Raw genomic sequence first — 12,265 nt, 5'->3', positions numbered from 1 at the left:
CTCCTTGTCTCGGATCAGTCCGTGTGCCCAAAGGTACAAAATGTGCAAACTTGGATTTTCGCAGCCGGTTCACCTGCCACGTGCATGGGAATGTACCGTGTACACACGTGCATTTGCTGCCTAAGGACAGGACGTATCCTCTCTGCAAGTACTGCTATACCTGACCAGCCAGCTTCACTAGAGTAATGGGGGGCGGGGGGGCCATATGACGTGTGAAACATCTTGACTCCACCCCCTCCGGTCCCCAGTGTCTGAGAAACAACACAGTATCCCTGTTTCACTTTTTGTGTGTATTGTTGGTGTTGTGTCGTCGGGGGATGAGACGAGGAGGTCTTGGTAACCTTCTGGGAAAGCTCAGTGTGTTAATGCACGCGGTGCTTCGCATCAAGTCCAATAGCGACCGGTTGGTGCGCGCCCCTGAGCTGGATAATCTGAGCTTAGAATTGAATTTGTCCCCGGCACAGCATGACCGGAAGTGGTTAGTTTTCCAAATGAGTTAGTTCTGTTCTCAGCATGAATGTCTGTTGATGTCTTCTCCATCGTGACTTGTTTCTCCTTTGGCGGTGCTCACTGAGACTGGCACCGGGACGAGGCCACTCTTGTTCCAGGATCTCCTTCTCATGTCCTCTCCCTGTGCCGTGTAAAGCAGCAGCGCCTAAAACACTGGACACCAGGCTGAATTACTTCTACTCCAACGGGCACCCCACCCCACTTTTTTTTTTTTTTTTTTTAGAATTTCCCCATTTATAGAAACAAATTATCTTCTAGTTTGGAGTCCTCAAGTATAAGTTGAAAAAGCAGCCTCTTTCTGGCTTTGAGTTTAATCTTCTGTCCCTGTCAATGATAAACCCAGTTACTCAGGCCTTCCATTCATATTGTCATTTAGAATAGAAATTTGTAGATGTTTCTTTGCCTCACTGGGTTGTAAAATGACAGTTTGTACATGGAAGGTGAACCCCTGGTCACATCAGTGAACACTGGTGGGGCCTGTGGGACTGTCCACTGGGAGCTGGTGTTGGCCATCAAGAAGCAGTGGTGGCAGCTGTGACCATAGACCAAACCTTCATTTCACGTTAGGGCAGTAGGGTCAAACTCACTCACTCCCTCTTCGTCTCTTATTCTTTCTCTCTCACTATCTCTCCCCTCCTTTTTCTCTCTCTCTCTCTTTTTCCCCTCCTCCCCCAGGTCTCAGTGCTCCTGGTTTGTGCGCCTCCCAGAACTGCCCAATGCTAGACTGCTTAAACAGCCATGTCACTTCAGTCTGTTCATGAGCCGGGTGTTGGATTAAGAAGTGGTGGGGATTTAAATGGCACACACATCACACTCAAAACCCGCTGTAGGTCTCTGGTCTTTCGTAAACCAATATTGTGCAGCAAGCAGTGTATTCTTTAGAGATCTATTTTGGGAACCCAAAGTCTTACTTGGCACACAAAACAAACTGTAATGTTTTCTATATAGTTTATACATGGGCTGTAAAGTAGTGAGTTTTTTATAGAAGCACTTCTGAAGCCCAGTGCCCACCAGTATGCAATTTAGTTGTTTTATTCAAATCTCAAATATTCTAATTAATGGTAGATGTGTTCCTTGTGGATGTGTTCAAACTAAACCATTCACCTGAGCTCCACTCTTAAAGATCATTTCTTGTCATCCAGTGACTTGACGGTGCAGATCCTCTGAACCTGATAACCTGCACCCCAGTTCAGTATTTGCCATCTTTGTCTGTAGTAAGGTGCACCCGTTCGTGTTCTGCGGGGGTCTCTTCTGCGACTCCTCTGCTTTCTATAGCAGCGCGTGCCTGCCTTGTATTCCTGCTGACTTTCACATGCCCAGTCACCAGGGCCTGTAGCCTTCAAGAGCATAGAACCTCCTGCACCTCTGCGCACAACCTATATCCTGCAGGGACTTCCGGAACATCGATGACCAGCCATTCTCCTGTGCAGTAACTGGATCACCGCATCACAACAGTGGCTGTTGTGGTCCAAGGGAGACCTTCTAGGCCTTGCCTACCAGACATCACAAGCGGTCTGGTTACGGAAGAACCCATTGTGAACTTAGCAGGGTTCACCATTTGCTTACTGTTGGTTGGCTTTGCTATTTGTGATTGCTTGGGCCTTATTTGATGGTTTGTCTTACTCTTCTGTTTGCCGCCCCTCTGGAGCATAGACTCCTTACGATTGGCTTTCTTACATCCTTCCACTTCTCAAGTTGAGGGAACTCATTTTTACATTTTCATTCAGCATGCCATGAGTACATGTGTTTTCTAGCTCTCTACCTATGTTCTGGCCCCTCCACGTCTCAAATGCCCCTCACACTGAGTTGCTCCCCACCCTCCCAGCTTGTCTGTAAAAGCGTAGCGGGGGATGGCCATCTGTTGCAGTCATGCAGCTGGTATCTGAGGTGAAAGGTGTACTTAGCATGTCACTTCTCCTAGAGGCCCATAAACCTTCACCTTAGGCTACTATAGAGGATCAATTACCTTAATTCTGTAGGAACTTTATTAGGGCTTAGCAAGCATTTTCCTTTACATTCTGACATTCTTATTCTTTTCAAATTGTTTAAAGTTTGTAGAGTGAGGTGTACTTGAAAAATAAACCAAGACATATGTAAGGATTAAAAACATTACATTCTGTGTTCCATTTTGAGATACTATAAGATGATTTTGCTTTTCTTCTAGTATTCTGATATATATTTTTTTTTATTCTTTTTTTTTTTTTTTTTTTTTTAAACCGTATTTTAAAGAGCAACATTGGCAAAGCTGATCGTGCGGCTCTTGCCTTATAAAGACGAGACCAGACACCTGCCTGATGCGTTCTGCCCCAAAAGCATGAGTACAGGTGTGGGTTTTTGTTTTAAGCATCTGTTTATAAGCCACAACAGTACAGGGTGATCCCCGTGTGGTTGAAAGACCACACAGACCAAAACAAGGTTTGACAACATTCTACTCATTAAGCACCGAGCACATAATTTACGTTAATTAAAGGTTCCCAGCATATTATACACCAAGAGTCGACACTCAAGTTGGCTCCTAGGGGCCCAAGGCAAGAGAGTGGCAGCAGTAGACCTCTAGATCACCTTTAAATGGAGCCTTTTAATAACCTAGGACTACATGCAGGGTCGGCTCCTCCATAAAGGGCGGAGGAGCGTCGCCTGCCCACCCGCCAGCAGCGGCAGCTGCAAAACCTTTCAAAGAAAAGGATAATAAACTGTTTATTCTTTTCTTTGAAATGGGTGGGGTCACGTGCTCTGAGGGGGAGTGCACAACGATCCCCCCCTCACTGCGCATGTATATTTGGCCAGCCATCTTGGGCGGGCCATACACACATGCGCACAGTGCTCTCTGCAGCCCAGCAACACTGTTGGTGGGCCTGGGAGTACCTGCACAGGCTCCCAGTCTGCCTGGGAACGCCCAGCAAAGGGCGCTCCCAACGAGTCCTGACGCTGCTTTGAGCAGCGTCAGGATTGGCCGCATGGAAGGCTTGGGAGCCTGTACCTGAATGCAGCGATGACGTGGGAGAAAGGAGTGTCGCGAAGGTAAGGGTTTTTTAAAAACATTTTATTTTAAAATTTAAATGTAGTAATTTTCACCCCTCGCCCCCAGGAATCCCCATGAGCCGGGACTGACTACATATCCCAAACCACACATTAAAAGAGCATGGCCAGTGTCGTGAGCTGCAGCATCTCCGTTAACACCTTGGCAGTTTCTACACGAGAAAATCGTTCTTCCTCAAAGATGTGCCCTTCAGCCTCACTAGGAGGCCAACAGAAGCCACCAAGTCCTTGGACATAATTTGTCTCATGCCTGCAGAACCCTCTTCGTGCAAGAGTTTCACAACACGGATCAGGAAACAAGAGAATTTACATTCCCTCCAACACCTTAATGTTTCAGAGCTCACCTTCCAGACAGCTTTTTCTGCCTCCAGGTAAAAGCCTACTGACTGTGCCAGATCTCACAGTGGGTTTAGAGCTCACCAATTGCTTACCTCCCATTGGTTGGCTATCTTGTCACGTTTCTTTGCGTGCTTCTTGTTTGATGGCTTACCTTCCTCATCTTATGTTTTTACTTTCTGTGGGACTTAGCCTTTCTGCTATCCTCACGCAGTTTGCCACACAGCCACTTATGCCAATTTTGGAGGCTCTCTGCCAGCCACTGAAGAGCTCTGGGTACTTCTGAGCTTCGTACAGACCCTTGACGGAGGGCACGTCCCATCGAGCACATTTTACAGGTCACTCAGTACAAGGTTTGCAGGCACAGATATACGTCTGTCCCTCTCAATGATTACTCTACTCAAAGCCATGTGAATCTCGATTTGCATGAGGAGGCATTGGCTCTAAATTCATTAACTGGGCACCTAAACCTTCAGCAAAACGTGCATTGTGGAACAGCAAAGGGTCTGATTAAAGCTACAGTCCCTTTGAGCCCTTCCTAATAACCTGAGCAGAGACAGAATTGCTGTTTGGGAGTAAAGGCCGCAGCTTAATTACATTTATTTTAAAAAGCCTGCAGCCAGTCGTAAATCAATATCTTTACACAAGTATGGTCAGGCTTTATTCAATATAACAATCATTATCATAAGCGGCCTTGGATACTCCCAAGGCTTAATTCTTCCCTTGTGCACTGGTTACAGCCACCCACCCATCCGGCGGGCCTGGGCTGCGAGTGCCTTTTGCCTTGTCTGAGGACCCACTTTCAGTCTAGAGGGCCTTGGCGGCGGGAAACCGAAGGCGAGCAGCACGACTCCCGTCCAGTGGCTCGTCCGTGACTGGATGTTGCACCTACTTCCAGCTCCTGGTAGTGGAGGTGACTGCCACGCTGTCCACGGGCTAACGTCCATGTATCACTCCTCCCTTTTTAGTACTACTTTCTGTGTACGCGCAGCGTGCCTGTGCAGGACTGCCACCACATTCACCCAGAGGGCCCTCTGGCCCTGATTTGACAAATAAACTCCATCCTCCGAAGAGTATTAAAGTAGCTTTAAGATGATCAACCCATGCACAATGCATTTGAGCCCACTATAGCACTACAGAATTTGCTGTACTGCCAAGTTTAATTTTCTTCTTGACCCAACCACTGATTGCCATGTGTGTTTCCCGCAGCTGTATATCGTGCACTTGTTCGCCTCCGACCACACTCTTTGCTAGAGCTATCAGCCCACCTGCCTTAAGTTCCCCAAAGAATGCCAGCATGAATGTTGCTTTAAAGAAAATTGCTGCACAACCTGGTCAGCTGCCTTTACCATGGGAACCCGCCTAGGGAAATCTCTTGGGAGCTTTTCATCTTTTCTTGGGCCTTGTAGGTGCCTCCAGCCAGTAATGTTCTATCTCGCATACTGCAAGCTTGTCGAGTTGATGCTTGTTTCTAAATTCACAAAGTGAACCACTGTCGATATATGTGCCTGTTGCCATGATTTGGTTTTCTTTTCTTTAAAGGTCGATGGTCTGCTGCTCTGACTGTGGCTCATCCTAATCTCTAAGTTCTGCTCGAACTGTAGCCTAACCATATATCACAAGCAGACAGCAGGCAGAGTGGCTGTTGACAGCACGCACCACACCTTCGTTGTCTGACCAAAGTGTTAGTTTTGCACTGATGGTCCAGCCATATATGCAACGTGAGCATATCTGGGAAGAGCTCAAGAAATGTTGAGGTTTTTCTTCAACCCTACTATTAGCCAACATTGCATTTTCTGGCTCCGAGTTGGCCCTGGGCCATCATTAAAAGCTGCACTTTGCCCACCCTCAGCTCACCTGTCAGTAGTCTGGTGTTCACCCTTCCAGCTGCAGTGGTGATCACTGTACTCCAGGACTCGCCTCAAGTCTTTGAGAGCCTTGAACAGGTGGTCTTTGTGCCTCATTCTCTGCATCACCACCTGTAACCCCTCTGCCTGGGCTTTCCCAGAAAACTTCCAGTGAGGCATTTCTCTTGCACATCTGTGACTACATAACTTCAAACCACTGAAACAATCTCTCCTGCTTCTCGGTCCTTCTGGACTTCTTGCCGTCTCTGAAGCAGGTTCTCACAACGTACTCCTCATTCCGAGATCACATCGCTGTCCTTGAGCCCCCCAGCTGTCCTCGGAGTGTGGACCTGATGCCCCTGGGCTCCTGAAGCCTTGGCACACCTCAGTCTATGGCTCTTGTTTTGCCTTCTTGTATCTTGTTCTGCCTGGTCTTCCCAAGAGAATCTTGTGTTTGGAATTCTCACTTTATTCATTTCCCAGTGGTGGGGCATCATGTCCCCAGATAGATACTCCATGTTTCCGTAATGCTCCGCATCGATGCCCTGTGCTGCTGGACCACACATCTGTCTCGTTCCCTGGCACCCATACCCATCTTTCCTCGTTCTTCACTTTTTGTGTGCCCGACCTTGCCCCGTAGCAGGGCCGTGCGGGTTAATTTTGACCTCTGAATGGATAGGTCCACCTTCATCCCATTATCTGACACCTTTACTCTATTGACCATCTGACCATGCGCTAGATGGGTCTCCACACACCCTGCCACTCGACCTAGACACACATTGGCACCGTAGTCACCTGCACACTGTTGGCACCGAGCCTTGCCTACCGAATGCGAGCTGAAGGTCTCCCTGTAGAAAATGTCTCTCAAACATTCTCAGGGCCTTCTGTTTAGGAATGTACTGATTCAATGATTGTTTGGCATTCAGGATGTTATTGCCCCACTAGGTCGTTAGTTCAAAAAAATAATCAACAAATGTTGTTATGAAGGCTCTTGGGTGTGTGCCACACACCGTCAAGCTCCGGTTCCACTGCTGGGATAAAAGAACGGATATTGCTGCGAGTGAGTGAGTGTGGGGGGTAGAAGGCTGTAGGTTAAGAGGCTTGAGAGTGCTGTATTCCCCCTCAGGTGTAACAACCACTGACTGCCACCTTCTCGCCTGTCACTCATGGCTTCTGCCCCGCTCCCGCTTACTCTGAGGGCGTGGTTTAGTTCTGGGGACACGCTAACCGTGTTAAGCGAGGGTGCATGCGGGCTGAACCTTTTTGCTGCTTATCTGACCATGGCTAAATTAAATTTGGATCTTTTTGAGATAGCCTTTTATCTTAAAGCGACAATGGCATTAAGTAATTTATCCCTCCTTAAGCTAATGGAGCTTGCTAATGGCCTTTGCAGGTCAGATTTAATAAGCTCTATAACAGGGGCTATTGCCGACAGTCCGACATCTGCTTTCGGGATACTGCTCTTGCAGAGTTGGTTGCATGCGTCTTACTATGGCCCGGGTGCCCAGTGTAAAGATATGTAAGTTAGTTGTTTTCGAAACGTGTTGGGTGTGAGAGTGCTACGGATGCTGTTTTCACAGCATAGCTGCCCCTCCTGCCCAGTAGGAGAACTAAATAAATTGCTGCCTTACAATGGAAGTTTGACTAGCCGGAGGTCTTGGCTCCTTTTTGTTCTGTTCTACGAGCACTCTGGGAGGAGAAGAGATCTCTTGGTTTGTCGTGGCCCATGAATTGTAAATCCACTGGTCCTGCATCCTGCCAAATAATTGCACAGTAATGTTTAATCCGGAGACCAAATTATTCGCAAGTGTCCACAGGATTGGACGTCTGCTGGGTTTCTGATACTTGGCCTTTCATGGAATGTGGTGGCAGTGACCCAGCTCTCTATCAAACCGAGGCTGAGGAAGCAGCTCAGCTTCCATGTCCGGCTAGTGAGCGAGTCCTGTTTACCCATTCTAGTTGCCTGCTGGCCCCACCTTCCATCGGGGAGGAGGTCTCTCTGGCTTAGAATGGCTAGCCGGCAGATGTGAACACTGCTCGGCTGGCTAGTGTTACATCAGGGCCTATGTGCTGGTAATCGATTGCAAGAATGACTGATTGTTGGATGAGGTGTCCACCAAGGCTCTGCAGGCTCATGCACAACAAGAAGGAAGCCCACAATATATGCCTATCCCTCTCCAGGAGTGTGACTGATTTCCATCTTCTTGCAGAAAATCAACAGCTTTGTGCCGCATTTTTCCACTGCTGTTGCAGTGCAGTTCGTCAATAGTTGAACAATAATTTATTTCTAAGAAAGCATCTTATAGAAAGTCATTTTGAATACAACAATTTATTATACATAATGCAATACATATCTAAATTCTTTCACTACCAAATAGGTAATATTAGTATAGAACAAGAGTCTCCAAACCTTTCAGTATGAGGGCTACATTGTATATTTTACAAATATTCGTGGGCTGAACAGAATCAGTTTGACTGAATTAAAATTTAAATTAATAAGGTTTCCTTGGATCTTTTTTTCTAATTAGCATGATATGATTCAGAACAAAAGCGAAATGTGGCAATTACAAAGAAACAATGCTGTGATTAAATTGAGATGATATACAATGAGTAAAAATGACCAACATTAGCAAATGCTCGGACAGAACAATCATTTAAGTGTAGATGGTGGAGGCCAGATAAAATCTTATAGAGGGCTGATTGTGGCCCGAAGGCTGTAGTTATGGGACCCCTGGGATAAAACAATCTAAAAATACTATGCCATTTTAAAACAGTATCTATTATTCATTTCACATCATCAAGTGTCAGACAATCAGTCCTAAAAAAGAGTAAACTTTATAAATAGGGCTTAAACTTTGATACCCCTCATCACCAAACTCTGGAACTAATACCAAAAATTCATATGGTAACCTGAATCTACATGGGCTTACGCCTGTATCCTACTAAACCGAGAAATGTTTTTGAGGTCAGTATTTGGCACTCTGCTGTTGCAGGACAATGTCCTATTTTAATTTAGCGATCTGGAGTTTTACATAAAAAGCCTTATGGTGTCACATTCGGCATGATCTTTTCCGAATCAGTCGGGAATGCTTACCTACCACAGTAGTAGTATCTAAGGTGTTTATTGCTGAGAAAGTGGTTTGTGGTCTATCCCTCATTCCAATACCACGCATCCTTGTCAGAGGCCGAAGAATGTTTACTCTCATTCAGGAAGAAACCACTATGCAAAAGGAGGATTGAAGAGCATCTACGCTTTAAATTGAAGTAACAGTTTCCATTATTTCCCAAAACTCTTCCTCAAAAGCCCGCAGTTCTCCTACTTGGATCAATTCCTATGCGGATTTGCACAATAATGCTTTGTGCGTATACAGGAACCTGAATGGATAAGGGAAGTTATCTAAGGAAGTGATCAACTGGTGGCTTAGGCATGAGATAATCTCCATCACTGCCGGGCTTAATTTGTACAAATAGAAGTGCCAGGACCCTCGGCAGGAGGCCACTAAAGCTTATACCACCCATTGCATGTGCCAGTACCAAAGCAATTACTAACCATCATACTCCTACAAGTTTGACAATTCACCTTATTCCAGGTGCCCAACACTATAAGGAATGCTTAGGCGGCAGATATTAGTCATTGTTTATGTATAGTGTACTAATAAACAACTATTGTATTTCTCAGTAATAAATTACAAAGACACTGCCACCATGTGGCAGACTATAGTAAGTGCCGATGTTGACAATTGAGTGCTGCTGCCTAGCACCGGAAACCACCGGCTCAGATTAAGCGCTGATCACCTCCGAAAGTGCCGTCCCTTCCCCACCCAGAGTATGCCGTGCGGCAGTGAAATATGCTTCTGCTATTATTTCAAAGCTGAACTGCCCCTTTGGATAGTTGCTGGGATGCCACAAACTTTAGTCATTGTAGAGCTGTGTTTTGTACAACACGCTGAACTATGAAAGACCTGGTATCTCTCTAACACAGCTGTCACAATAGTGTAGTCCGCTGAAAAACAACTTGCATAAAGTACTACTTGGAGAGTGGTTTACGACATTCAGTGGGGTGGAAGGTAAGTGCCTTATTTGAAAAGATTCCTTTCATTGCACCTTATGCCTCATGGATAAGCTTATTCTCAAGACAGCAGAGCTGTGTGGGTTCCTGTGGCAAGCCAGTAATCGAGGCCATAGGCCTCCTCTGGTGTAGTGAAAAGTTACGGCAAAGGCAGTAAGCCTGGCATTGACCTGTTCATTGTGAGAGGCAGGTGTTAGCTTCAGTAGGTATTTAAGAGTGTATTGCATGAAAGCACTTGTCTTATTTTAATCACTAAACCTCTGCACGTTTTAAGGCAGCCTATCTTATACTGTTGTAATACCATTTTCAAATAATTACTTGAATGTTCAGTGCCTTCTCAGTCACAGACTCTTAGCACTATAAATACGTGACTATTCTCCTCTCCGCCAACCAAGATTAATTTCCAAGTTATTCAATTCTTTCACTCTCTGGTTCCACACACAGGCATCTGTAGTGATTGCATTAACTGACTAAGGTTTCGTAACCTGAAAAGAGCATTTTCTATGGATTACTTCAAGTTGCATTTATATGCAGTTACCTGAAGAGACCAACTAAGTAGTTACATGATATTTTGTTCATTATAGCCATGCCTTTGAATCTGACCCCATTTTTCACAGGATGAGTGCAGTGCCCTGCTAGGCTCACCTGTGCAGTGTTCTGCTAACCTGGAATGGTCCCCAGTGAGTGCCATTCTTGAGCCGGGGAGTGCCATTCTTGAGCCGGGGAGTGCCATTCTTGAGCCGGGGAGTGCCATTCTTGAGCCGGGGAGTGCCATTCTTGAGCCGGGGAGTGCCATTCTTGAGCCGGGGAGCGCCATTCTTGAGCCAGTGTGCGTCTTGGGGCCAGACTAGGGGGCCATCAGGCTGTACAGAGTGGTAATTTAAGCAGGCCTGAAGGTGATTGATCTGATCATTGCCCGGGCAGCATGGCAGAGTAAGCTAAAGAGAGCCGACTTTCATTATATCCTGCAGACCCTCCCCAGAGGAGCTGTAATAGGCGTGACTAATACATTTTGTGTGATGCGGACACCAGCACAACAATGCGTTAGTCTAACCCCTGTTGCGTGGTATTTGGCAGAGCTGCCCACAACCTTCACTCTTAAGTGCATGTAGGAGCAGTCACTGTCACTCTTTTACTCTTGTCCCTTCTCACTCTTTCTGTCCTGCTCACCCCTTCTGCATGTCTTTTTCTCCCTCCTCCGCAGCACCCACAAACTTCACTTCCAGTGGAGTCAGGAGCATAGCCCAGCACACATCTCGCTCCTGCATCCTCTGTTGGAGGGCTGCTTGTTCCATCTGAATCCCAAACATCCCTGCCGACCGCAGCCTGAGAGCACCTGAAGGACGTATGCGGCCTGTTCGAGTGGACCTCCCTTTTCAAGCGCTGTCTACAATAAGTTTTTTTTATCCTTCGGAGAGCTCTTTTGTGAGGCTCTGCCATGCCCTTGAACAGACCGGCTGCACACTGGTCTGTGAGTCGTTGCACTGACCATCAGTGCCCTGGTAGCTTGTTCGAGCCCGATTCCTGTTATTCATTGGTCAGAGCGGCTGCCCAGCAAGAACTCCTGCTTTTAAAGTCCTGAGCACACGTAGGTGTCAGTATGTACCAGCCTTACAGATACTACCAGATAGTAAACCACTGAATGCAGATGTGCATGTGAATCAATTATTTGAACACAGCTGCATTCAAGTTTTTGCTTTGTACATCTGCGAAAGACCGTTAAGGCTACATTAAGTCTGTGCATTTGGACATTTTTACTGTAAATGTAGAAAGAAAAGAAATAAAGTAAGAAAAAGACCTGTAGAAATCGTTGCAACCAACAGGTTTTGTTGAAATACTTCTGTGTCCCCAACAAGTGAGAGGGATGTGCCTGTAAACTATCCCCCCGCCTAGATGTTACCTTATGTATAGTTGTGTTCTGCTTCTAGATGAACCTGACAAAGACCAGCAAGGGGAGAGGTCTAAACTGGCCGTGACAGCCAGCCTGGGGTGTCAGTGAGGTGGCCATGGCCAGCTGTTGAGCTGCCCCACCCTCAGTTGTTAGGGCACTAAGTAATTGTCTAGAAGATTCTAGTTCCACCAGTTACTTTATTAACTAGAAGTAATCCAGTCTGTTTATTTATAAATGTTTGTTACTTTGCCAGAGGACTTTGACGTGTTTCAGGGTCACGCTTTGTGCATACCTCTTACATGGCAGCCACTGTTGTGCGACCTTCTGCTCAGTCCTACTAACTCCTCCCCAGCTCCTCCAACGTGTGACAGCGTGCACTTCTCTATGGTCATGCCTCTTCCATTTCCAGTCTGAGCATCTCCTCCTAATCTCTGCTGCATCACTTCTCCGGGTGTGCTCATTCTCCTCGTCCAATTTTACACCCGAGTGATCCTCTGTCTCCTGGACTTCCATCACCCTATCCCCCCGACTCCTGTATACTTGAAGCTCGCCTTGCCTGATGTCCTCCCTTTG

The 12,265-nt window shown here is 46.5% G+C and overlaps 1 protein-coding gene across 3 annotated transcripts in view; it reads left to right on the top strand.

Moving 5' to 3' along the window:
* LPP (LIM domain containing preferred translocation partner in lipoma) overlaps positions 1-12,265 on the top strand; it is a 657,734-nt gene that overhangs the window by 308,861 nt on the left and 336,608 nt on the right. The gene's annotated exons all lie outside the window — the stretch shown is intronic.

Source organism: Pleurodeles waltl, chromosome 11 (assembly GCF_031143425.1).
Source record: "Pleurodeles waltl isolate 20211129_DDA chromosome 11, aPleWal1.hap1.20221129, whole genome shotgun sequence".
Lineage (NCBI taxonomy): Eukaryota > Metazoa > Chordata > Amphibia > Caudata > Salamandridae > Pleurodeles > Pleurodeles waltl.
Note: the sequence above shows the minus strand (reverse complement) of the source record. Positions and strands in the feature narration are given on the sequence as shown.